This window comes from Pleurodeles waltl, chromosome 3_1, assembly GCF_031143425.1.
Source record: "Pleurodeles waltl isolate 20211129_DDA chromosome 3_1, aPleWal1.hap1.20221129, whole genome shotgun sequence".
Lineage (NCBI taxonomy): Eukaryota > Metazoa > Chordata > Amphibia > Caudata > Salamandridae > Pleurodeles > Pleurodeles waltl.
This window is the reverse complement of record NC_090440.1, coordinates 981,072,306-981,099,905: the sequence shown is the minus strand read 5'-3', so window position 1 is coordinate 981,099,905 and position 27,600 is coordinate 981,072,306.

The window sequence follows — 27,600 nt, the reverse complement described above, 5'->3', positions numbered from 1 at the left end:
ACCTGCTTAACCTGTTCACATGCTTTCTTCCATTCCTTTGTAGTTAACCCATCAGGGGATCTGCGCTCCTGCACGTTTAAGTCTTATCCATCTTACCTCCCATATCACTTGCTAATGCCACATGTTGATTACAAGCACAAACTCCCTCCCTTGAGCATGCCTTGGACTGCTTTGCTCCGTTACCCAGAAAGAGTCAAGGGCTACAACGGGGTGTTTGGTTCATAGTGAAGGGGTAATTGTGGACCGATTATTTGTGCAGGCCACACAACTAATGGCCCATTTTCTTACAAATACAGTAGTATTGTTTCATCTTGCCTTAAATTACAACTTAGTACATTCAGGAGCATTAGCAAATCTTGAGTGGCCCCTGTAATGTTGCTGGGTTGCTCTCTGAGGTGCCCTTACTTGCTACAACTTCTGCACATAAGAACAGTAAAATTACTTAGCTAAGGACAAACAGAGGCGTAGCTTAGGGAGTGTTTGGGGTGTTACACCCGCCTAGTAATGTTTTTTCTGGTAAATAATTGGATACATGTGCTTTCAGTCAGGTATGATGAGGTGTCTGCTGGATTTCCTGGAGAATTTTGACATACAGACAAAAACGCACATATACTCTGTTTTGAAAGCCCTCGAAAATTTTAGTTATTTTACAAAATATCGTGGTTTCTCTCACTTAGTACTCTTGCCAATCTACATTCCTCTTCCTTACCATTGCCCTATAGGCCCCTCCCATGCACTCTGCTTGTCCTATAATGTATTTTAACATTAGATGCCAGTGTGATTGATGGGAAAATCTGAAGCTCACACGCCCCCAATCTTAATGACCAAGCTAGGCCCCTGAGAGGAAACTGTAGGTGTTGAAGACAGACACTTTATGCAGATCGCAGAGAGTGGCCACATAGGGAATTGTAAGGCATGAGGGTATTGTATCGCAAGGCAACTGTTATGTTAATAATTTAGTAAAGTGTAGGAATACCAAGCAACGTCGTGGCACTAGTGTCAGACATGGTGTTTCAGAGAAAATGAATTTAGACAGAGGAGCAAAAAGCTAGGTGTTTAGTTGTTCCCTACATTTTTGGAGATTAGCCCGAGAAAATGATATAGAAAATAACACAGCTCTCAAGTCATATTTGGGGTGATAAGGAGAGCAAGGGATCCAATGCAGAACATAATGGTGACGAAGGGGAGATTAAGAGGGGAGCACAAAGTTAGAGGTGACACAGGATGCAGATTGCGGGCTGGGGTTAGCCTGGCACTTCTCCTTTGTGGGGGGAGGCTGCTGACTTTAGATTGAGGGCTAAAAGCTCATCTAGCTCAGTGACAAATGGCATTTCCGAAGGCCCCTGGCTTCTTCACGCCTGAGGAATGCACTAGGATTTAGCCGAGGAGACGACCATGAACCACCATGCAGCCACCGAAAGCGGAGCAGCGGCCTTCCAACGACGTGTTATGGGTGGCATTGCTAATAAGGAGACGAAGCACAGCTTTGCGTTTCTTGGAGTGATTCAAGATGTTTTCAACAACCCTAAGGCACAAGCATCTCAATCGCGCAGGTTGGTGCCTGTGCCCCAGTAGCCTTCGCTCGCAGATGGCACACTACCTCTCCTCAGAAACGTGTTAGTGCTGGGCACGTCCAGAACATGTGCAGCATATCAGCATCCAGTAGTTGACATCAGGTGAAATGTGCGTCCGCTCCCGGAAAAAAAACATATTTATCTTCCCAGTGGTCAGGTATGATTGAACCTAGCGTTTCTAGATACATGGAGAGAGTGAGTCCTATCTGTTGTCATTGAACTCTGCCTAACTGTTTCCCACTTAACTTGTAGTGTGTCCAATGGGAATAGGGCATGAGCAACTAACGCTTGAACCAACCATCTGATGGGATGTTGACACAGTATGGATTGCCTGTATTACCATGTGTTTTGGCAGATCGTCGTTTCCTATGTCAGTGGTGTTGCAATTGTGTGAGTTGGTATTTTAGAAGTCAGATAATGACCCTAAGGTATGTTGTGATGTTCCCTGAGCTCCTCGGAGTCAATCAAAGATCCCCCATGAAAAAGGTTATCAGGGGATTCCAATCCTAAAATATGCCACTGCTTGAGATTAGCAAGGGACAGAGATTCCCAGTGTAAACAGGCTTAGGAGCGGAGTAGCTGGATGGTAAGCCAGGGCCACCGCTTAGAGGCCCAGGGCTCTGCAGAAGAACCTGTAGCAGCCAAGGAGAAGGGCGAGTTGGCACCCTACCGGACAGTAAAGCTGAAGTACTTTGGCCTTCGTCCCTGGTGCCTGCTCAGTAGGCTGTGTCCTCCAGGCAGGCACCCTAAACTCAATGACAAAGCCACTGGAGTTGAGAGGCAATGTCCTAATGTTTAAAATAAGGGGCGCCAAGGCTGCCTGTATTAGTTGGGTGCTGAAGTTTAGCCAGTGCTACCTTGCATCAGCCACTATGTTAGATTAATCCCCCAGCGGGTATCAAGAGTGCAGTTAGATGGAGCTGCAGATTAGAGAAATATTAGAGCAAACTGGAGAGCATAATCATGTTCGAAGGACAATCTGCCCAGTACTGATAGCCACGAGCATCTCCAGAACAATACCTGGCTCTGACAAGCTGTGGCAGCGCACGTTGTATTACAGTCAAGCAAGTCTTGGTCAGGGTGATAGACATGTGTGCCTAGGTATCAGGAGATATGCTGTTGCCAGCTGAGCGACACCCACCCATGTTCAAGTCTAGTTTCACAGCCATGACACAGAGAGGGAATCAGTAGAATTTCTGCAGGTTGACCTGAAGGCCACATAATTTGTGGAAATTGCAGAGAGCCAGTTAGACTTATGAAGAGCCAATAGTGACATCTTTTAAATAAAACAGCATGCCATCTGCATATAGGAATATGTCATGTATTCTGTCTTCTAGCATGATACAGTCCCCCAATAGTGCAGTGAGACAGCAAACTGCTCCATAGCCAGATTGAACAAGAGGGCGATGGGGGCAGCCCTGCCAGGTGTTTCGATGTAAAGCGACAAACTCAAAAATGCAATGCCCTATTATACAAACTTGTGCTGAGAGACATGTGTAGAACAATTTACTGTACGCCTACCCAACCCCAGATGTTGGAGCAGCTCAAATATGTAGTTTTAGGTAAGAGAGTTGAATGCTTTTTCTAGGTCTAAAACATGTAGATCTAGGGAATTTCCGAGGTGCAAACTCCATGACCCAAAACAGTCACCAGATATTTAAAAATGTACTTCTTCCTGGAATAAAGGTGTTCTGGTCAGGATGACCAGTTCTGGCAGCAGCAGGAGTAACTGGTCTGCTAGTACCCTGCTCAAGGTCTTAAAATCCATGTTTAGGATCACCAGCAACTGGTAGGAAGTGAGCTCTCTGGGGTTCTTACTTGGCTTTACGACGGAGACCAGAAGGGTCTCTCAAAGGAAGAGAGGAAGAAGCTCTTCAGCGAGTGCTGATTCCTATAGTTTTTCTAGTTTTGGAGTCAGGAGATCAGCATAAGCGGGATAAGTTCTACAGGAATTCCGCCAGGACCCAGGGTGGCTAAAGAGCGTACCTTCTCCTTGATCACTGCAGAGGTAATAGGCATGTCCAGCTCCCATCACTCTTCTGAGACGATTTATAGCCAGGGAATGTCATCTAGGTGCTGTGCTATTTCTTGGGATGATGCACACTGAGAGGTATGTGGTGCCTGATAATATCATTTAAAGGCAACATGTATTTCTGGTTGTGCGATGAGCAGTGCATCAGGTCAAAGTTTAATGGAGGTAGTGGGGTGCTGTGCATGTTCCTGTCAGGTAAGCCAGTTTAGCATGACCACCTAACTCATACCCTGAAGTTGCATTGGCTTCCAGTTGAAGTGAGAATTAAGTTCGTATTGGGGTGCTTCACTTTCAAAGCACTGCATCCCAACACACCACCATTTACTGACAGCCTTATCTCCTATTTCTGTTGACAAAAGAGGGCTTAAAAGCAAATCTGTTTTCTACTGAAAGAGATTCAGAATGTCTCAGGCACAGTAACAGCCAGTCTCTGGCACAGACACCCTTTTGTAGAACTCTGTGCCAGATCATTTAAGAACACAACTCTTGAAACATTTATACCGAAAACCCTTGAAATACATATTTTCAAACTGTAGAATCACTCAACCTATGGCAGTAGACAGACTTCTACATTGGAATCCTGACAAACTAGCTACATTTAACCACAGTCTCATGGAAACTGCAAATCCCAATTCTTACTCTTACTTTAAGACCAATTCACTCTGTTCTTTGGTTTTATGAATTTTCTTTCAGCTCTTTGTTTACATATTTATCCCTTCAGCATGAGCCATTACTTCCTAATCAGCTTGCACTATTTGACAATGGTATAGGAGTAGTTGAACATAAAGCACTTACATGCTTACCGAGTTATTAAGCACTATCTAAACTGTTATATAAAATAGGTCTGCTGAAATGGAATATATTATTCCTGCAGCTAAATGAGTCGACAATATGTCCTTTCTATGAAAGTAGTGGCAGTTTTGATGTGAACTACGTAAGTTTGATGCCTCTGATGATGATCTTCTGTGTCTTTTAACAGGGTCTACACTGAAAGAAGTAATTATGTCCCTGAAGCCAACAAGATTGGCTGGGCTGGTCCCTACAACTTACTAGTAGCTGTGCTAAAGGGGATCTGGTGTGATGAACATACCGCTTATTTCCTTTTTCAAAATCTGTCGTGAGATCTTTTTGCTCACTCAAATCTTGTAGATGCACTAGGTGAAAACCCTTATACAAGAAAGTTGGAAATGGAGAAAAAGTGAGGTATCAATTAATTTTCCTCCTTGCGGAGTGTTAAGGATCTTTTGCAAAATTCTGTTAGACTGCTTGATAGGCTGAGCAGCTGCCCAAAAACCTATTTCATTTGAAGAAGGTGTATTTATGGAATAAAATTCTATGCTGGATTATTGTTTTGCACTGTAGAATAATGCCCAATGCTCGACTGAATGTGTTTGTCTTTTGCATTGCTGCTTCATTGACTTCCAGGGAACTTTTGTTTAGCTATGTTGAGAAAGTCTGTGTCCAAAACTATGTTATTGGTCCTTGCTTTAGGTCTATTAAGAATTTTAAAATCCACAGACTGTAAAAATGTCAAAATTGGGCCCAAGTGACAACGTGGTTAATAATGGCCATCGCAGCCAGCATGTGAGAGAGGGTTATGTGTTAACCAACCCCTCCCCCCCCCACACTTCCTGCTTATTGCTGGTTTACTTTCTTGTTTGACTCAAACACACTCTATTTCTCCATGATAGGAAATATTCATGTAATATGCTTTTGTTATGCCTATGGAAAATTTAGATGCTTTACATTTATATTGCAAAAACAATTGCCTACATTTAATAGTGAGAAAACCAAAATATTAGTATTCAACAAGGAAAGTGAATGTATCATGGCAATTGGATTTAAAAAAGTTTAATGTGGTCAATAAATACAAATATATTGGATTAATTGTCAACACTAGTTTAAGTTGAGTTGACCATCTTGAAACTATAAGAATCAAAGCTTTATCAAGCCTAAATGACCTTATGTGCTTTGACCAGATATATGGAAGATTATCGTTAAGGCCGCTGAAGCAAACTCTACCTATTTTATTCTATAGGACAGAAATCATAAGTCTGAGTAAGAGAGTTGATTTACTTCTTGGGAACGCCAGTGTGGCGAAGGGCTTTTATGACTGCCAGAAAATAGAATGCTACAAGCGTACCTACTAGAGTTGAATCTGGGTGCATGGAACTTGTTAGTTTGTCAGTTTAATAAGGATATTTTGTCAGTTTAAAGACTGTACCGGTGGTTAAATTCCCTCTATTTTGCGAGAATGTGTTTTTCAGCAGATGTAACAGAGGAATGGCATTTCAAAAGTGATTCTCAATTTTCTTAGCGTGCCTCATAATTGCAGTAGGATGTAGCATTTTATATCAAGAAACCTTTGGTCGGATGCTCGAAAGACGAGTTGGGGGTTATTCGGAAAATAAACTATAGGGATTCCTATTCAGAAGGAGATTCCTAGATTAAGATTGATCCTAAATCCAACCAGATTAATGTCTTTAATGTACACAACAGGGTTGAGTAATGGTGTCTTTCTGTGAGAGCAGCAAAGTAACACTTTTATGTGCCTATTGCCGGCTGAACTGAGCCATCCGTGTAAAATATTGTGTTGTTCTCCTGTGATGTCTGAGCCATCCGTGTAAAATATTGTGTTGTATTCATGTGATGTATGATGGATTGGCCAAGGGAACACTTGTGACCTTAACGTTAGCTCGTTGTCATATTCAATATCGTAGCCCCTCTGAGTCGCATCCCATTGCACCAATTCAAATTGTAAAGGACTATAATTTGGGATACAAGTTTTCATGGCTTCCTCTGGTATTGGTACAGATGACACTATTATATTTTGTATTGAGTGTTGTGACTCTAATTATAGTAAGTACCGCCATTTGGATTTTCTAAGCTAGAGCAAAATACTGTTCTGCTGAAGAGTACAAATGTGATTTCTATGCTACAGGTGTGGTTTGACATTCAGTGCTTAGGTCAGCTTTTCAACACAGAGACAACCAGGGATGGGCTGACATGCTGCCTCGCACAGTAAGATTTCATACAATAAGAGGCATCCTACCATAAATCCCAGAGGGAATTAGAAACCTATCCAATGTGGACAGGGTCAGTGTTAGAGGTTGTGAAAGCAGTGCTTGATGTTTTCGGTGCGGAGCACCGGCACTTATTTTTGTGGCCGGGACTTATTTGTCTGCCTCAAGCATTTACAGCGAGCAAAAGACACATATGGGAAAGACGGAGAAAGAGAACAATGAAAAAGCGTCACGGGGGAGAAAGCAGAAAGCTGCAAGAGTGAGTTGAAGGGGCAGGGAGTGGCTTTGAATGGATAAAAGAGGCCGAGATGGCTTCAGGATTAGGCTGCCTCAGTATTCCGTGCATGTGATTGCAGCAGCCACGTGCTTCATAGGAGGGCTTTGGGCACCGGCACGTTTATTTATAAATTAAGCTGTGAGTGGAAGGCACTATAGCAACACATGACAGGTAGCCCAGTTACCACCATGGGCGTGGAACTTCCTGGTGTCAGAGTCATTTCCAGGTCATCAACAGCAACGCATATTTAGCACCACTGCAAATGTGGCCTTGTGCTTGGTAACATGCTGTTGTTGCATTGGCTCTCACTTCAGTACAGCACATCTACCTGCCTTAGCGTCCCTACACTTTTATTGTATTCTTCCTTATTCAGTTCCCGGTCGGTCTCGACCTTATTCTCTTTGCTTTCCCGTCTGCTGTTTGTTATTGTTTGTTGGGCGTCTTGTGTTGTTGTTGTTGTTGCTGCTGTGCATGATTACCTGCTCTTCAGCATCCTGGGCACCAGAACTGATTTCTCTGAACAGTAAGATTATAATCCACACTTTTTTTTTTTTTTTAAATATCTTTTATTAATTTTCAAAACAAACGTTAACATTTCCACTTGCACTATGTTAAATACACCCCAACTACCCACTCTACCCCTCCTTTCATCCAGCAACCGTTACATTCTTTCTGATATAAAAATGAATACTGTACAGTAAACCAGTTTCTCTTAGGGCCATTAACTTCTTGTCATGTATATTAAGAGGCTTCATCTGAGCTTAGATCAGATATGTTTTGTGAGAGTTCTGATTCTGGTTCTTCTGGGTACTTGAGTTCATCTATTATTGTGTCCCATTGGCTTGCATTATCTCCAGAACCCCTTCCTTGGGCAGCCTCTCTATGTAATATATGTCCCTCTACTTCCTACCACTTTAACAATGCACTCAACAATCTTTGTATTTGAGGACCTGTCAATGCTTTCCAGTGGCTTGATATTTCTCTTTTAGCTAGAAGTAGTGCTAAATCGATACATTTATTAGTAGTTTTTTTGTTAGCTGGGAAGGGAAAGTCCCCTAACAAAGCGGACATCGGGGAAGGCCGCAGTCTGCGCTCCATGATCTTTTCCAAGGTTTTAAATACTTCTATCCAGTATGGAACTACCTGCTGGCAGTTCCAAAGATGTGTTCCAGGCCTGCTTCTGTCTCTGTGCATCTGGGGCAGTCGCTTCCACTGGAGTTGAACATCTTTGCAAGTCTACGGGGGTGAGGTAGGCTCTATGGTAAATATAAATATTTATTAGTTTAAAGCGAGCATTTCTTGATACGGGGTATATATGTGTGGTAATTCTATCCCATTGTTGTGCTTCTATCGTGGTCTCTAGTTCTGTTTGCCATTTCAGTCTAAGGCTATCTAGTTGGGTAAGAGTGTCTTTGTGTAGTGTTTTGTAAAGTATAGAAACCAACCCTCTATCTCCTCCTCCGGTACAAATAACTCTTCAGCCCTCATGTATAGGTGGTTCTTGTACTCCCAATTCCCAAGGTCTCTGGATAATTCTAGTTATTGCGGAATGTATTATGAATGCTCCTGGTGGAATATCAAAATGTGCGCGTAATTCAGCGAAGGTCCTGAGTTGCCCATTATGATATAAGTCTCCCAGTGAGGTAATATTATGTCTGATTAGTTTATTTAAATTGGTTAAAGCTTGATTTCCTATCAGGCATACTAGGCTTGTTATTGGAATGTCAGGTGCATATGGGGTGTGTGAGTGTGAGCGTCTGAGTGCTCTCTCCCAGGTGAATTTAACTGCCTGCCAATCTGGGGACAGTGTTATTTTTTTTCCCTCCCGGGGATATTAGTACTCCCAACAGAGTATGGGAAAATGACCTGGTATTGTTCTGTAGCTCTAAAATTGTTGCATCTTCATTTAGTAATCTTGCCAACCATTTTAGTTGGCCTGCCCAGTAGTAGGTTTCAATATCAGTGGCTGCAAGGCCTCCCTCCAGAGTAGGTCTCTTGAGCGTATTCAGAGCTAGTCTATGTCTGCCTGTTCCCTATATAAAGTTAGACATGATAGAGTTCAAGTCATTGAATACTGCTTTGGGTATGAGTAGGGGGTATGGTGGAGAAAAAATATAGAAATCTTGGAAGCACTATAATTTTTAGTATTGCTACTCTTCCCATAACTGCCAGGGGCAGTGTCTTCCAGAACTGTATATCAGTTTTAAGTTTCCTGATTGCAGTGTATATGTTTCCGTTTAATAGATCTGTGGGTTTATGATATATGTTGGCGCCGAGATATCGAAATGTGGTGGGTGTCCAGGGGAGGCCTCTGGTATCGGTCATCGTTTGGACTCCTTCCGCTAACGGGAAGATTGACAATTTCCTCCAGTTTATCTTAAGACCTGAGGCCTCGCCGAAGCTCTCTAACATGGCCATCGCGCCGGGGAGCTCTCATTCTTTGTCTCCAAGGGAAATTAACATATCGTCCGCATATGGTGCGATATGGTGTCTTTGTGCTCCCACTTGAAGTCCCCCAAAGTGTAACCCTGATCTAGCCATTCTGGCCAATGGTTCCACTGCGATAGCGAAGAGTAATGGGGACAGTGGGCAACCTTGTCTGGTGCCTCTGCCAATTATATAAGGGTCTGAGATTGTTCCGCCTGTACGTACCCGTGCTGTAGGTTTCGTGTAAAGCAACTGCATCCATTTCACAAATTCAGGTCCAAGGCCCAATTTCAGCATTACTTTTTCAAGGAAATCATATCGGAGACTATCGAATGCTTTCTCTATATCTACTGAAATTATTGCAGCCCATTGTATGGTGATCTCGATTGGATAACTGGTACTAGTCTCCGTATATTCTGCGCGCTGCTGCGCTGCTGTATGAATCCTGCTTGATCTTTATGGATTAGTTGTGACATAAAGGGTAGCAGTCGGGAGGCTAATATTTTGCTAAGTTTTTTATAGTCTAGGTTTAACATGGAGAGAGGGTGGTATGAGCGTATATCCCTCACTGGTTTATTGGGTTTTAGTAGAGGGATCTTAATCGCCTCATTGGTGGTTAGGGGGAGGACTTTCTTTTCTTTGGCTTCTATATATAGGTTACATAATTGTGGGGCAAGTCGTTCGAGGAATACACTGTGGAACTCCACCGGGAGCCCATCTGCCACAGGTACTTTCCCCCTGGCCATGTTTTGTATTGCAGTTCTAATCTCGGGTATCAAAATAGGTTCAGCTAAGGTTAATGTTTCTCTCTCTTCTAGCTGTGGGAGGTCGAGATCTTCTAGGGACTTCACTTGCAGCTCTGGGGGGGTAAAGCTGTGCGTAATAATTTGCAAATCTTTGATTAATTGATTTTTGTTCAAATAAATGACTCCCATCTATGTGTTCTATCTCCATTATCACTGATTGCTGTCTCGTCAGGGCCGCCATCCAAGCTAAGAGTGAGCTCGCTATTTCTCCCTCTGTGTGTTGTCTGACTAGATATTTCTTATAGTCAAATTTGTATAGTGTTTCAGTGGCTTCCGCTACTTTCCCCTTAATAGTTGTGATGTCAGAGACAACTTCCTCCAGGTGATCGGGTCTCTGGCGCTCTTGTTCTCTAAGGGTTCCCTCAAATTTTTGGATATCTTGTTCCAGTGATCTCCTCACTCCAACATTGTCTGCTATACATTTCCCTCGCATTACGGTCTTGAAAGTCTCCCATTCTATCGCCCTGCTAGATGCTGTTCCTGTATTGAGATTGAAAAGATCTTTAATGGATTCGGATATGGAGCATTTGAATGCTTCATCTTCCAGCATTTCTGCTCTTAGTCACCAGGTTGGGATGCAGGCTCTTTCCCTCCCCCAGGACAATGAAATCATGAATGGGTTATGATCGGAGAGGGTACGACAAAGATATTCTACGGAGCCCACCACACTTTGTATCTCGGGGGAGGCTAGGTTTGTGTCTAGTCTGACATGTAGGTCATGAATTGTAGAATGGAATGAGTAGTCTCTAGTGATAGAATGGACATGTCTCCAGCAGTCGCTAAATCCCCACTGGTATTGCCAATCAGAGAATTGTTTAACCGTTTTAATGGTTGGTGATCCCTGTAGGGGGGGTGAGATCTATCAAGAATGGGGTTTGCAATGCAATTAAAGTCCCCCCCATGAGGGTAGCTTGGGTAAAATTAGAACCTAATTCCCTTGAGAGCCTAGTTAGGAAAGAACCCTGCTCTTGGTTTGGGGCATACACTCCTCCTATTGTAATATCTCTACCCGCCAGTCTCCCAGTGATTAGGACATAACGGCCGTCTTTATCTAGTATCTCTTGGGTTTTTGGAAGGGGACCCCCGGGCGTATCCAGATCAGCACTCCCCTAGCATAGGCTGAGTAGGATGTCGCGAATACTTGGCCACGCCAACGTTTTGCTAGAGCTCTGACCTCTTGTTCCAGTAAGTGGGTTTCCTGTAATATTGCTATATGGGCGCCTCTCCTTTTAAGTTGGTTATAAATTTTATATCTTTTGTTCATATTGTTCAGGCCTCTAACATTCCAAGTAAGAATTTTGTATTTCAGGGGGAATCCATACTAAACGGTCATAGATGTATGCTTTCTGCCCTCCCTTCCCATCCTCTCCTAGGTTCCTCCTTCCTCTTGTTTCTATACAGTAAAGAGTGGTTAACATATTGGTGCTGGATGTAGTTCTCCTATTACTCAACAGTTTAGTTCCCCAACTCCCCCCTCCCCACCCCTGGACCGGAATTTAGAACTATCCCTGTCCAAACTTTTAGATCTAAGACTAGTAACTATTGGGTAGGGCAGTGTACCAGGGACTCAAAGCCTGTCTCCAGGTTGGACCTCCGAGCCATATACATTCGAATTATAGCCCAATATCAATTCAAACATAGCTCTTGTCACATTTAGATTAATAACTCTTAGCTTTTGGTTTACTTGTTGTGAGTGATTCAGTCCATTGTAGCAAGGAGTCATCTGGTATTGATACTACTTAATTTGGAGTTCTCGTCTGTTTTATGTAGCTTCTCGCAGTTTGTTCATTCACTTGGTAGCATCTGGGTATCCTTTATTTTTGTTTTTTCCCCCCTGTTCTTGGCGTTTCAAGGTTAAAAGTTCCAAAAAGTTCTTCTGATGACTTCGGAGTTACTTTTGGCACGCTAACTGAAGTGCCTTGAGAAGAAATGGACGTGTGGCCTGAGTTGGAGTCATTATCAGAGAGTGATTCCAGTGATCTCGTAGTGGTCAAGTCTCCTCCACTTATTATAGCTACGTTAGATGCCGCTTCCAGTCTTTCTTTAGATGGTAGCTGGTCCAGTTGTGTTCTTCTTGGGTTGCGGTTGCTTGCACCATTCTGCTGGTTTTTGGTGGGTATCTATCTTTTTTGTGTGGAATGAATGTGGGCTGCTCCATCGTTTCCAGCCAGTCCCATACCAGTTGGGGTGATGTGAAGAAGTGAGTTCTATCTCCGTGTGCCACTCTTAACTTAGCTGGGAAGAGCATGGTATATTGGATTCCCATGTTTCGGAGCCGTTTTTTGGCATCTCTAAAGGATCCTCTTTGTTTCTGTGTTTCCTTGGTGAAGTCTGGGAACAACATTATTCGTTGATTGTCAAGCATGATTTCCCCTTTGAGTCTTGCCTGTGAGAGGATGTAGTCTCTATCTTTAAAATGCAGTAGTTTAGCGACTGCTGGTCTTGGTCCTGCTCCTGGTGGAAAGTCTGGTTGGTACCCTATGCGCTCTTTCGACTGCAAAAAATGGGGACAGCCCCTCTGGTGAAATTATTTGTTTTACCCAGTCTTCAAGAAACGACTACATGCATTGTGCTGCAAGTTCTGATTTTTCAGGGAGACCCATTATGCATATGTTACTTCTTCGGGAGCGGTTTTCGGCGTCTTCGGCTCTGTTTTCAAGCTGTCTCACTCTCGCAGCTAGTTTGTTCAGGTCAGCAGTGTTGGATTTTTTATCTGGGATCAGTTGTTCCAGTGCTCTCTCATTAGCACATACTCTATCTGTCAATTTTCTATGGTCATCTCTTAAGAGAGAGAGATCCGTTGTCAGGGAGTCTATTTTTTGTTTTAGTGCTTCCAGGGAGTCTTGTATCGCTAATAGTATTGTGTCCAGCATGGTTTCTGTGGAAGACGAGTCGGTGTTTGCCGTTCCCGCTTGCGGTTGAGATGAGGGTTTTACTAAAGTAGTGTCCTCTCATTCAGGTCCTTCTCTTTTCTTGGGTTTACCCATTGTGCAGTGTTCGGTGAGCCAACTTGTTTTTATTAGGGTGTCCGTGTATCCAAGTTCTGGATTCACCCTTAATGCAGTTACAGATCGTTAGTGTGAGGGATGTAGGTCGGAGATAGCCAGTGGGCGCTCTGTCTTTCGGCCCAGTGAGCACTCTCTTCTAGTGTTAGATCAATTCGTTACTTTTATTCAGTTGTACTCTACTTCCCTGAGTGCTGGGTATTAAGCTGCTGTATGGTATTCCTGCTTCTCCCACTGGGGCAGGGTCTTCTGTGCCCCACCACACCTTGTATCGCCAGAATCAAGGAGGGCCGCTGTGTTTCAGTCTCTCCGTTCCTCTTCCGACTCTCTCGGACCCAGCCGTTCTCTTCGCTGCCTACTTGTGCCTCCTTCCCTCCCCGAGCCCTCAGCAGGTTTGTTTTGCTAATTTTTGTGTTTTGCCCCCTCTCCTCTTAAAGGGTGGAGGAGGGGGGTGTATTGGGGCTTGCACCTACCGCGGGCTCTGGGGGTCGCTTGGCGCTGCTCCGGCCATCGTGGGATCTTTATTCCTTTTCAACGTGAACTCGCGGCCGCCATCTTGGATTCGCCGACCGGGTTTTTCTTTATGTTTTTCTCTGCTTTTGACTGCTAGTTTGGATGAGCCATTCTCCTTGTTTGTACTCTGGATTTTCCGGTATGCGGAACTCTGTTTATACAGATGATTGAAGGCTGTTTGGCGTCAGGATAAAATCGGGCCCAGTGGACACTGCTCAGAGCTCCGCGTTACGCGTGCAGCTCCTGTGGTCGCCGGCCTTGCCCCCCGATTATAATCCATACTTTATATGTTTTATTCCACTGCTACCCAGTTCTAATGCTGTTATTTGTAGCACCTCCGAGAAATGTTTAGGCAACCTGTCACAGTTTCAGTCCTTCATTGCTCAGCGTCATTTGCACTTTGGTAATGCCAAAGATATTTTATCTCACAAAAGAAGCTTTTGTGTGAGCTGCCCCTTTAATTATTAACAATAGTCTGAGGCTTGCCAGTTATGATCTTTTCTTGCGCAGTTTAAAGGAATCTTTGAAAAATGACACACTGTGCAACGCGTCCAGACAAGCCTCTTTACCTTGACATAAGGCAATTAAGGCTTTGCCAATCAATCACTTCCAACAGCTGATGGCTAAGGCCACCTGGATGCACAAGGCAGCTGCCATCTTTTATCAAGGTTCACGGACGCCCTTTCCCTGGCTGTAAACTTCCTCACTATCACCATGATATCAATCGATTTGACGTTACAAACATGCACAAATACTACATCGAAAAGAGAAAGAAAAGGAGTGGCTTGTCGAGTGTGGTATGCTCCATGAGCTACAGATGTAATGAAAGATTCCAAAGATGATGAACCAATGAAGGTAGGAATGGTTAGCAAAATTCTGCCTCCAAAGTAAAAGGATCTTATGCCTGTTTTGTGGCAATCACGGCCATTTTGTGCATTGGTGCCACAACTTTCCAGGAAACGGGTTTCCTCATCCCTGGAAGACAGACAGGGTGAGCAAGTCTGACACAACGGTAACCTCCAAAACACATTTCATCCTGCGGTACTATTGGCTACCCATGAGGGTCTGCTTGTACATCATGACTTTGTGGATTCATTTGTTCCTGGCTGCTTCATGGACCTTACCTTCCAACTTCAACAGGCCATTTTCAGTATTACCTAGGAAGAAATCAGGGGAATAGACGGCACATCTCATAACACCGGGACCAGTAAGGGAAGAAACCAGACTCTTGGCAATTAGCACATTCAGTGGTCATTTGGAAATCATACATTTGATGTCATTGATTCCCATTAATTTCCTATAGTAATAGGCACAATCCTTTAATTGATTGAACATTTCCAAGAATGTCATTATCTATATCATATTGCCTAAAGAACTATTACCCACGACAATGGAACTACCTCTTCAGGGATTAAAATGCTTCATCCTCCAGAAGGCAGCAGGAAAAGGACATATCTGTAGCAGGGCATTTTGCAGCAGCTTTCATAACCACTCTGGTGTGTTTAGTAAGAAAGAAGCAGATATAATGCCACCTCCCCGGGAGTACGATTGTGCAACTGATTTGATTTCAAGACCACTCATTCCACATGGGAGATTTTACCTCTTGATGGTGAAGACAATGAAATCTCAAGCAACATCTAAAATACAACTTCGCAAACATTTTATTGAGATATTCTGTGTCACTACCAAGGGCTCCTAGGGCCTTCTTTAATGAGGCAAATGGGCAAACCGGCTTTGTACTGATGACTGTGAACACAGTTTCATCACAGTCTGGAATAATAACCATCTCCCTCTTATTTCTATTTTGTTGGACCAAATAAAATCAGGCAATGTTTTCTATATGCTGAATCTAGGATACATTTACAGTTTTGTCAAGATTAGTGACAGATGAATGAAATACAGCTTTCCATACATGGTATGGACATTATGAATATTTGATAATGCCTTCTGGACTATGTAATGCTGCTGCTTTTCCAGCACTTCATGAATGACATTTTTGAATACCTGCTGGATACATTTATGGTTGTTTACTTAGATGATCTTCTCTAGTTGGAATGCATACAGTAACACTGAGAACTTGTCAAGGAGGTAGGTTCCAGGCTTAAGATAAGATTTGTTCTTTCTGAAACTAGAAAGTGTCTCTTAGTTTCCAAAGATTACTTTTCTGGGGTTCCAAATCTCAGCAAGAGGAATAGACATAGATTATTCCAAAGTACAAGCAGTTTTAGACTGACCCCAATACAATTAATGAGAGTAAAATGTTTTCTGCTTTGACATTTTTGATGGACTTTTCATTCAAGACTTCTCCGCCATCATTTCACCAATTGTAGGTCTCACTAACAAAGAAATACCATTTAAATATGGAGAATAACAAGAGGCAGCCCTTACTATGTTAAAACATTTATGACAACCCATATTCTTTGCCACCCGATCTGCAATTACTTTTCATTGTTGAGACTAATGTGTCATCCTTTGCCATAGGTGCTGTGCTGTCTCAGAGGGATCTACAGAGGGAAGCTCTGCATCTTGTGGCTTATTATTCACTCACTTTAACCAGCACTGAATGCAATTATACAATACACGACACAGAGCTGCTGGCTATCAAGGATGTTTTCTCTCATTGGCAGCATTATGTGGTAGAGGCCATGCACAAGGTAACAATAAGGTCAGATCATAGAAACTTGCTAAACCTCGCATCAATAAAATAAACTATTGTTTGGCACGTTCAGTGGTCTCTCTTCGTTTCCAGATTCTAATATCAGATCACTTACCGACCGGGGCATCAGCATGAAAAGTAAATGCCCTTTCAAGACAAGCTGGAGAACAAAAGTCTTACCAACCTCCAATTATCATAACTCATACCTGAGCACTCAGTAACAAATGGAATCTGTTCTTAGCCAAAGTAACAGAAGTCAAGCAATTAATGAACTCTGATCACTGGTTAAGACAAGACTCTCTCAAAAAGCAGAAAACGAACTCTTTTTTTAAAAAAGAGAAGCTTTATGTATTTCTGAGCATAAACTGGAAGTCCTGAAGTGGTGTCCCAGCTCTCTAGCAGCAGGCCATCCAGGGCAACAAAAGATACAAGATTTTGTGGGATGGCACTTTTGGTGGTCAACACTTCATCGGACAATCCAAAGATATGTGTAAAGTTGTGCTATGTGTGCACACATGAAGGCATGGCATAATTGACCTTCTGGATTACTTCAACCTCTTCCCAAAGCACAGCAGCCCTGGTCAAACATCTCAATGGACTTTATCATGGGACTACATAATTGCCATGCTCTACCCACTCTGTTAGTCGTCATTAACTACTTTTCTAAGTTATGATATTACATTCCTTAACCATTAGTCACTACAGTAGTAGGGTTATTACAGATTTTACTTTAACATATATTAAGGCTTCATGGACTCCCAAGCAGTATAGTGATGAATAGAGGATCAATAGGGGGTCAAATTCACTGCACATTGTTGATCCACACTAATGGAGTAGATGGAATTATTATATTCCAAATCTACTAATAACCACCCCCACACTGATAGGAAGTCTAAAAGAGTGAACCGGACAATAGTTAATATTTATGATGCTTCTAAATGAAACACAAGTTTGATTGAGTTAAAGGGATCTCTCTAGCAGAATTTGCATATAATAATTCCCTTTATTAGGGCTATCCCCGTTTTACTGCTGATATGGTTTCCATTCACATTTGTTTCCTTGTGTGCTGACAGCCTCTAAAATTCCCTCTGTCTCATATTTGCTACACCATATTTGAATTATTCAGAAAACAGTACAGCACCTCATAAAAGTAAAAGCTAATTGTATATTACAGACTGACCTACACTGATACACTGCACCTTCTTAAACAGGTGGGTAAAAGAGCTGTCAGTATTTCAACAGTAAGATAACCAGGGAATGGCTGCCCTGGTGCCTTGCCTACTAATATGTGAAAGAAGAGCATCATACCATAATTCCCAAAGGAATTACAGGGTTACACAATGTAGGCTGGGGTTGGAGGCTACGGTCGGGGGAGTGACACATAAGAACAAGCCAGACCGCTCACCAGTGTGGAGTGGACCTTATAAGTGTCCAACTCACTTCCTGGTCATCAGTGGCAGAGCATATTTACCACCACTGTGCATCTGCCCCTCTGCCTGTCAACATCTTGTGGTTGCATTGGATCTCACTCCCATGTAGTTCTTCCACCCAGCTTAGCATTTAGCTAAGTTATTATCTGCTATGCATACGGCAATACACTCAGGGCCATATTTATACTCCGTTTGCGCCGGATTTGCGTCGTTTTTTTTTTACGCAAATTCTACGCAAAACGAACTTCATATTTATACTCTGGCGTTAGACGCGTCTAGCGCCAAAGTCCATGGAGTTTGCGTCATTTTTTAGCGTGGACACCTACTTTGCGTTAATGATATGCAAGGTAGGCGTTCCCGTCTAAAAAATTGACTCCGAGGCATGTGCGCCGTATTTACACTCCCGGGCAAAAATCACGCCCGGGAGTGGGCGGGTCAAAAAAAATGACGTCCAGCCGCTTTTGCGTCGTTTTTTAGCGCCTGGTCAGGGCAGGCGTTAAGGGACCTGTGGGTTTGGAAGGAGCCCAGAGGTGCCCTCCCATGCCCCCAGGGACCCCTCCTGTCACCCTTGCCCACCCCAGGAGGACGCCTAAGGATGGAGGGACCCATCCCAGGGAACATAAGGTAAGTTCAGGTAAGTAATTTTTTTTTTGTTTTTTTTTTTTGTGGCATAGGGGGGCCTGATTTGTGCCCCCCTACATGCCACTATGCCCAATGACCATGCCCAGGGGACAGAAGTCCCCTGGGCATGGCCATTGGGCAAGGGGGCATGACTCCTGTCTTTGCTAAGACAGGAGTCATTTCAATGGGGGTTGGGAGTCCAAAAAAATGGCGCAAATCGGGTTGAGGCGAAAATTTTGCCTCAGCCTGACTTGCCCCATTTTTTGGTGCCCAAGCTCCATATTCCCCTACGCCGGCGCTGCCTGGTGTACTTCATTTTTTTTAACGCACACCAGGCAGCTCCGCCGGCTAACGCCGGCTAACGTCATTGAATAAATACGGCGCCCGCATGGCGCTTCAGAATGGCGTTAGATTTTTTGACGCACAACTGCGTTGGCGCAGTTGTGCGTCGAAAAGTATAAATATGGCCCTCACATTTTAATGTGGAAGCTCACTAAAGCCCACTGAAAACACTCCAGCTCTATTTTATACCTAGAAGGTAATCTAGCGAACCAGTATTTTGTCTCTTCAAATGTAGTATTATGACTCAGTTGCAATATTTTGCATGAAAAATGCATTTACTACATTATAGTTGTACTTTTTAAACTCTTTTTTTGTGAGGTTTCAAAAGTCATGAGCATATTCAACATTGTAACAATCGTGTAAGATGATAATAAAGGGTACAGCAGTACTGTGGTGTACTAGCACATCCAACAGCACTAGTAAGTAGTAATCCCACATCTGATCAGTCCATACATAGTCACATCATGTGCACCATACAGTAACAGCTTGTAACATAAAATCCACTAAACAACACCCCCGCCACCAAGCACAACATGAAACAAATCAGTTGTACTTGTAGACAACGTTTTGTGAGTAAGCTGTGCCATAAAACCTGCACTATAAGCATATTGAACTGCACGTCTTATACTGTTGGTGCAGGGTCAGATAGTCTAATATGAATTTCCAGGAGCCGTTGGGCTTTAAGACCTAGAAAATTGGGGTAGGTGGGCTTGTGGTAATTACTCTCTAATATTGCAATTCATCTACAATTCTCTTTAAATCCCTCTTAGTCTGACTTCTTAGGTACTAGCCATGGAATCCATGGCTCATCATGGATAGGAATCACATGCAGAATCGCCTCTTCATCTCAAGTAGCTTGACTTTTATACACAGCTGGAGCTAACTACAATGTCTATGGCATATTGGTCCTTGAGAGTCAGGGGTACTAGAATACAGAAAGCACTCATTATAATTCCTTTCCATAATCAGAGCATCATTAACATCTGAGCGCCAGTCTTCCTCACTTAGTAATACATTATACAATTCTGGCTACTGGACACAAAGTACCACTTAAAGTCTTCCTCAATTTGAAATAGAGTTTTATCAATTAAACCTGGTTTACTCAAATGCCCCATCTGGAGGCTAAACTTGAAAATGGTTCTCAGTCTACTTCATCTCAGTTTTTTTTTTTTTTTTTTTAGTCAGGTACGCTATTGTGATTTCTGTCGCATCATCTAGGATGACCAGTGCTGATTTCATAGTCAAAATGAGCTTTTATGAGGCGTTTTATCTTTTAGTCGTGCTAAATTTGTGCTTATTTTTACTGCACCTTTTTATTTGCAGAAAGGCTCGTCCCTTTTCAGTTCCTTGAGATGGAGAAAACTGTTGTGTGGCTCAAAGCTCCTATCCTCACAGTCCTTTGGAAAATGAAAGCAACAGTCATCAGAAGATTGACATCTCTCGGAGGTCTTGTCTTTTAAATCATATTCCCTTGCTCTTCCTCTGTTCAGTAATACTGATACTTTTCTTACGAAATCTACCTGGGAATTTGGAGTCGTCCCCCGGGATCTCTGTGGATCATGTTTCCTTTTGGCTCTCTTAACTCATTTTCTGATTTATGTTTCAATTGGGATTTTTGCAGTTTCATTCCCAGAGTGTCTGTGCCTATTTAAGTAAAGAGAAATCATTTCGGTCTTTTGCTTCTTTCTGATTTTGCGTTGTAGTTGTGTACCTCCTGAATATGGTTACAAGCACTTTGAATATTTTCAGCCACTGTATCTATTTTACCAGTAAACTGTATGGCAATATCTACTGCCAGAGAGGCACAATGCTAATATGATTGGGTTTAAGACATCTCAGCAATACAGATGTTAAAGGAATACCATACGTAGTTTTGTATCCATTTGCAAATAAACTTCCCTATGACTGACATTTTTCATCACTAGGCACCATCGCCGTAGGCAGGCACATACTCATTATCCCTTTTTTCCTGTAGTGTATGTAGATCATGGACACACCACTGAGAGTCGATATGTTTTCCTAGCAATACAATTTGGATCTCCTTCCACGTGATCCCACAATGCCCATTATCGCACTGATAGTAGTGGGTTAGTTGCTTGAGCATGTTTGGGTGGCTGAGCTACATCTCACTGTGGTAGCCCGCAGTTATAACTACTACTGACTATGCTTCCTGTCACTTCCCTTGACATTTCCCTTACCACACGTAAATGTTATTGATCACTAATCAGATGTCTCTATGCTGCTAATGTGGGTCACATTTGTCCTGTTAACCTCAGGGATCCTTAACATAATGTCAGTATGAAAGGTGCAAGTCTACAAGGTTGCCTGGTTAGTGTATGTCAAGAGCAATTTAATATACCAGCAAGCATTGCACAGTGCTGGAAATGTCTAAAGAAATGTATTTGATAAAGAGCTCTGAAACATATGTGGCCTCTATCTCAATTCAAGAATAAAACAGGCTAATTGTAGAGACAGTCTGCCCTTAATAGCAGGGCACACATTCTCGGGAATTTATACTTTGACAGCCATTCCACAGAAAGACTCGGGTACTGGTACTTTAGACGTGGGTAACTGGAAAGGATTCCACCTATTTAATTCCCCTAGATTTTTAACTTTTTGACCATCTAGTTTTCGACTTTTACTGTGAGTATGTCTCACCAAGTCTCATTCATCGTAAATTCTGTGGAAATGGACTGAGTGCTAACCACCAGTGTCTGCCTCTCACGATAAGGTGCCCAGAGAGAGGGCCAGTCTGGTGAAGGGATCCTTAAAAAGCAAGCTCCCCAACAAACAGCAATTTTAGAGGCGAGAAGCTGGTGCCCCAGAACAAAACACAACAAAAATGAGGCAGTTCGACCCAAAGGGACAGGAGAAAACAGCAGAAGACAGTGCGGGAAAACAAACTCATAGTGCTCTGCTGCTGATTCTACAATTTCCCCACGGAGGGTCATGCCCTGGGGTCAGTCCAACCTCCTTTATTTACTTGGGAAGGGGTTTACATGTGGCTCTCCCCCAGATCCACATTCTGCCCTAGTGGACCCCACAACCCCAGAGTTTGATGCACAAGAGCAATGTCCCCCAGAGGACCCATCTCCCCAAGATATGTGAAAACCAGCGAGTGCTGGGGTGCTCCTTGACGTTGTGGTGTGCTTCCTCAGCTCACTGTGCACATGCCTCAAGGGTAGCAGGGAACACATCACCACCTGAAGTCCACGTGGATGGAAGAAAGAGAGGCCACCGGCTCCACACTGGCACAGGAATGCGTCAGGCATGCAGGGAGACAGCAGGGCCATTGGGGCTTCTCCCTGTACCCTCCAACAGAGACCAGGACATCGGGCCCCCGAATAAAGAATGAAAGGTTGCTGTGCGAGACCTCTTGATTAAACAATGGAAACCATTTCAGAGAATGCAACAAAAAGCTACTAACTGGCTAGGGCTGAAGAGCACCCCGCAAGGGCTCTCGAGTGAGTATATTTAAATTTTGTCATGCCCCATGAGGGAAGGGCACCACCATTGTTGGTTGTAGGGGATTTTGGGGGCCGCCAGAGGTTCAGCATCCCCCAGGTGATTACCCCGAAAGTTGTTCTATGTCTCCAAGAAGGTTGCATGTATGCCCCGAAGAGAGGTTTCCATTAGATTTACAGCTCTACCTAAGCCTGTACATTTGTTCACGGGCTCTGATCTGTGGGGACCTCTGTTGGTTGGTCCTAAAGCTGCAGTTGAGGTAGCTTGTGAGTGCCCTTGTCATGTTTGAGAACCCCTCCATGGTCCTCATGTATGCAGCAGCCACTTCACTCTATCGTATGCCTTTGTCTGTCCTCCGTCCCTCCTCCGCCTTCCTCTATCCTCCGCCTTCGTATGCATTCTGCTGTCTGCCACCCTCGTATGCATTCCACTGTCCTCAGCCCTCGTATGCATTCCACTGTCCTCCGCCCTCATATGCCTTCCGCTGTCCTCCGCCCTCGTATGCCTTCCGCTGTCTTCCGCCCTCGTATGCGTTCCACTGTCCGCCGCCCTTGTATGCAGCACCTACCCTCTTGCCCCTGTGTGCCTTCTCTTTCCGTCACTGTCCTCGTGTACTCATGGTCTGCCCTCCATTCTCTTATGTAGTCACCTTCTTCCACCACTGTATGCAGTCTCTTTATCCGCTGACCCATGAATGCAGCTCCTATCCTGTGCCCTAGTTCTCAGCCCCTTTCCTCCACTTTTCCACTTTTAGTATGCATTCCATTTCCTCTTCCCTCATATAAAGCGCCTATCCTCTGCCCTTCTATGCATCCCTCTTTCCTCTGCAAAAATCAGATGAGTACTTGTCACAAGCTCGCCTACTATCCATCACTCTAACTTCATGTGCCAAGAATTAAAGGCAAAGCAATTAACCTTTAATGCAAAACAGGACAGAGAGATACCCATGAAGTGGCTGAATTGCAAAAAAAAAAAACTAACACTGTGAAATTCCAACCCAGAAGGAATTGTTGCTTCTGTACTGTGCAGTACCTTTTCCACTGATTAGAACATTCATTGTATTTAATAGTCAGGAAAATAAAACACTTTGAAAACTTTTGAGGTACCTTTATTGTACATCTGTATGTATAGAATTTGTTCAGCCTGAGGTATATAGTAACATCTTTTATTTACTTGCAATTTTCAAGGTGACACTGCCGTCAGAGGCCACTTTACAGCACACACAAGTCTCAATGAAAACAAGTGGATGCAGCTAACAGTGCCAAAACTGCTCCATTATTTCTGTTAATGGCCATCACAAAAAAAGTTACATTTACATGCACAAGTGTCAACTGACAGTCTGTGTCCACCACAAAAGTAAGCCATAAACTCAGACAATACCCTTAACGGAAACTAAACCGTGGTCAGTGTGGACAATTAGGACCCATGAGTAGGCAATGCGCAATGGCATCACCATATCACTACTTGGGCTTCTTTATTGGCACACTATGGGGGTCATTACGACCTTGGCGGGCGGCTTCTGCCGCCCGCCAGGCAGGCAGTAACCGCTGTGCGGCCGCCAATGCGGCCGCACTCGCGTGGCCCCCATTATGACATTCCAGCTGGGCCGGCGGGCGCAAACCAAGTTTGCGCCAGCCGGCCCAGCGGGGATGAGGCCGCAACATAGGAGCCGGCTCCTAATGGAGCCGGCGGTGTTGCGGCCGTGCGACGGGTGCAGTTACACCCGTCGGCCGGGGCCCTGTTAGGGGGCCCCTGCACTGCCCATGCCAGTGGCATGGGCAGTGCAGGGGCCCCCAAGGGCCCCAGGACACCCCTTACCGCCAGCCTCTTCCTGGCGGTGCAAACCGCCAGAAACAGGCTGGCGGTAGGGGTGTCATAATCCCCAGGGCAGCGCTGCTTGCAGCGCTGCCCTGGCGGATTATCACCGCCGGGGCTAAAACGGCAGGAAACCGCCGGCCCCGGCGGTGCGACCGCGGCGCTTCCGCCGTGGTCGTAATAGGGCTGGAAGCACTGCCAGCCTGTTGGCGGTGCTTCCGTCCTATTAGCCCTGGCGGTCTCGGACCGCCAGGGTCGAAATGACCACCTATGTCTATACAGTATTGCTAAAGTCAGGTTACACTTTTCTTTCTGGTCACAGCTAAAAATTCTTCCCTAGGCAGTGCACAATATCTGAGTTGCTTCTTTTAAATGTTAGGTTAAAGAAAAACAGACCGTCCTTTGTTGGGTAAGGCCGACAAAGGGGGTGCATTTTACAGCAGTCACGCACATATGTAGTCTAAATAATGCAAAAAGGCTTTCACTGGTAGAGGTATGGATGAGTTTGCACAGGCAGGGGCACATCATTTCTTCCACAGCAGCAGTGCCAACCCAAACTCTGTCTCTCATCTGTGCCAGCTGTTAAAGAACACCAGTTCTATGTCTCTGTCTGCCTAGTGGTCTCTGTGCTCCACCACTACACCACGAACATCATGAGTGCATTCTTTGATGTAGACCGGGTTCTATCAGTCTCAACGCGTTTCCATTCCACACCACATAATTCAACAAGAAACCACATAATACAAATCAACAACACAATTACGTGACATCACATAATACAATCTACACCACAAAATTCAACAGTACACAACATAATTAAACTCCACTACATAACTCTCCACAACACAAAATACCATACCACATAATTACTCTTCACAACACACAATCCCACGCCACATAATTTCACTACACTAAGTACCTCACATTTACTGTCCACATAATTCCACTGCACACCACCTACATCCACAACACATAAGTAAAAAACTTTAACGCCAATAGCTCTAAGTCTCGCATATGCGAGACCTATTGAATTGCCATAGTTTGTTTCATTTTTGTCATCTGATCCCTTTCGACCTTGATCAGACTCAGCAGTCAAGTTCGCAGATTTTTCCCTGTGTCCTTTGTCTTTGATCTGAAAGACTGAGCTATTTCTTTTTTTTTTAAACTTTGTTTATTGTTTTATCCATAAAATTATAACAGCCATCTTTACAGTTGCACAGTCCTCATTACAAACAGCCAGATGTTAAAAGGCAAAGTAGATCCTATGGACTAGGAATTGGATAAAATGTGGCACAATTAGAAAAAGCAAAAAAAGAAAAAAAAAAACAACAACAAATGCAATCAACTATGAGCGGGTTATATTGTCTCGTGATACTCAGGGGTCGGGTCTTTCTATGGTTTCGTGTTCACTCCAGTATTAGGGTCGCCCTCATTGGCCCCACCTCCTCACCACTGGGTGGTAGATCTTCCCTTTACTTCACTTCGTACCCGGGGCCCAGCCCGCCTCCCATCCCGGCCGTCCTCCGCTCTGTGCATGATAACGCTCCTCGCCCCTCTTATGGTTAGATATTGGCCCAAGAGGGAGGGGCAAGGTCCCCAGCTCCCTCCTCGTGGTCCTCCTCTTGTTCGCCCTTCCTCACTTCCAGTCTCCCATTTCCTTAGTCCTCCTCTGCTGTCCTCATTGCTGTTCCACCATCTAGTATCCCCTCTGACCCTTGCCTTCGGGCCTCCCAGGCCTCTAATATTTCCAACCACAGTGGAGCTATAGGTCTCATCCGTATCCCCCTCGCCTCCTCTCCCTGTAGCGCCTGCTGTTCGGCTTGTGCCCATTTCGAGACATCGTTCCTCCAGTCTTCCACTCGTGGGCCTGTCTGAGACTTCCAGGTCAGTACGATGCGGCGTCTGAACAGTACCAGTGCTAAGTCCAGAAATCAACCTCCCACCGTCCTGGAAGATGGTCGGTCATGCAGGCATAACAATGGATCTGGCTCCATTTGTATCCCCAAGGTCTTCCCCATATCCTCTAACACCTCAATCCAGCACGTCTGTATACTAGGACATTCCCAGACCATGTACCCAAAGTCCGGGTCCACTGCCCTACACCTGGGGCACTCCCTAGGCTCTCCCCGTAAATCACCCATATTCTATGGGTGGTAAGATACGTTCTGTGGATGTAGTTGTATTGCAAATATCTAAACCTCGTGTTCCTAGATACCATCTGGGGGTGCGCCAGCACCCTCTGCCACTCTGTGTCTGTCAATTGCCTGCCCCCTAACTCCTCCCACTTCGCCCTCAGCGTCCGCAAGGGATGAACTGTGGAGTTGATGAGGGCCTTGTAAAGTTTGGTGGCCAGCCGTCTATCCTTCCCTCCCGTTATTAGTAAGTGGAGTATGGCATGTGTCTCTGGTTCTGCATTTATCATGGGCCATAATTTCCTAACAGCTAGTGTTAACATCCGATGCGTTAGAAATTGTCCCCCGGGCACTCCGTCTTTGTCTATTAACTCCGTAAAGGTGCTTAAAACCCCCTCATTGAAGAGGTCCCCCAGCTTCAACACACCAGCCTGTGTCCAAGCCCTCATCTGGTTTGCATTGAAAGTGCGGGCTGGTGCTCCTATCCGTATGGCTGTCAGCGGAATTTCGGGGGAATAGGGTACCGCTACTTCAGTGCACTTGAGTGAGACACTTTTTCCTGCAGATAATTGTCACCCTCAGTAATCCGGACCTCTCGGCTGGGAGATCACCGGCTCACAGCAACCCCGCTGTGAGGTGATTCAGCAACATCTCGCTCTCATCTATGGTCAGCCCCGTGCGGGGGCCTCCCGTCACCCAACGCGCGATCCACGAGTTGGCAGGACATATAGTACAATTCAAAATCTAGGACCGCCAATCCCCCCTCCAATGTTGGACGGCACAAAATGGATAATGACGTCTGCTGGCGCCCCCCGTCCCAGAGCAGTCCCCTCAGTAGACCATTCAGTTCTCTAAACCAGCCCTTCGGGACTATCACAGGCAGATTAGTAAAGTAGTATAGGAGCCGCGGTAGTATGACCATTTTTGACAAGGCTACTCGGGCCATCATAGGAAGCCGCAGTGAACGCCAAAACATCACAGACGACCTAAAGGAGCGAAACGCTGTTTCCAGGTTCCCTTCACGTAGGTCATTCAGGTCGTGGAATACCTGGATGTCCAGATATCTGAAGGAGCGGGGTGCCCACGGAATATCGTCTGGGTATGCAGGTGGGTGCTCAGCGCCCCCAGACATCGGAAATGTGTACATCTTCCTATTGTTAATTTTGAGACCCGACCAATCTCCAAACTGTTCCAATATCGACAGTGCCCATTATAACCCGGTCTCCCCATTTCTGAGGTAGATCAGTAGGTCATCCGCGTAAAGCGAGATTATGTGTTCCTCCCATACCATTACTACCCCCTTGCCCTGTCCCTCCTTCCGGAATTGCGTTAACGACTCAATTGCGATCGCAAACAGTAGGGGCGAAAGGGGGCAACCCTGCCTGGTGCCTCGGCCTATAGGGTATGAGTCTGACACCACCCCTCCCACTCACACCCTGGCCTTGGGGCAGTGGTAGAGCAGTTAACCCATTTTACCCAATT